The 763-nt window shown below is 37.1% G+C and overlaps 1 pseudogene; it reads right to left on the reverse strand.

Annotated features, from left to right (window-relative positions):
- Positions 1 to 351: 351 nt before the first annotated feature.
- LOC115229477 lies at positions 352 to 533 on the reverse strand (annotated as a pseudogene).
- Between the last annotated feature and the right edge of the window lie 230 nt (positions 534 to 763).

The following is a 763-nucleotide window of genomic DNA, read 5'->3' on the forward strand; positions in this document are numbered from 1 at the left end:
TAAGAAACTAGATTATCAAGACGAGATAGGTGTTCTTGCTCAAGAAAGCAGGGTGTACCGAGTTGAAGTTAAAAGAAGCAGCCATATTATGTAGCATGAGACGGAAAGGTCAACCAAAATGCACAAAACAATGCCCCGTAACTAATTGAAAAGTTGGGACGTGTTCTAAACCATACTCGTGTTTAATATCATTGTCAACCAGGGGGATATGACGCATTGAGGAAAAGACCGGGTTTAGGATTGATAACAAGAGATGAAAGGGGTAAAGAGATCTACTTTTTGAGGAAGAAAAATAACTATGATAAAGCTTAAGAGTTTATAAATTAAAACTGAAGCTTAAGAACTCCTAGAAGAGAATTCGTCCAACCCGGAAGTACTGCAATACCGGGAGGAAGCGTAATATGGAGGAAGCAAGCTTCACAAAAAACACCGACGTACAAAAATAAGCTTGCCCCGTGTAAGGGCGTTCCAGGTATAAATCCAGAAAGAACAGATACTACACGTTGATCTTAGCCAAAAGGCCAAGAAGCGACAATTAAAAGAAGAAAAAAGAAGAATAATATATATTACATTTCATTAATTCACAAAACATGTAACAGGAATAATTAGAAGGTTGCCAAATTTCATTGATCAAATAACAAACCTGTTGACATTCCAGAATCCTACTATCCAATCTCTCTTTGGTGCACAGGCTCGCTAAAATCCTCAAAAGACTAATTTTTTATGAATATCCGATTCCTTACAACTTCCCACACTAACATTA

The sequence above is a fragment of the Octopus sinensis genome, unplaced genomic scaffold (genome assembly GCF_006345805.1).
Source record: "Octopus sinensis unplaced genomic scaffold, ASM634580v1 Contig12775, whole genome shotgun sequence".
Taxonomy (NCBI): Eukaryota; Metazoa; Mollusca; class Cephalopoda; order Octopoda; family Octopodidae; genus Octopus; species Octopus sinensis.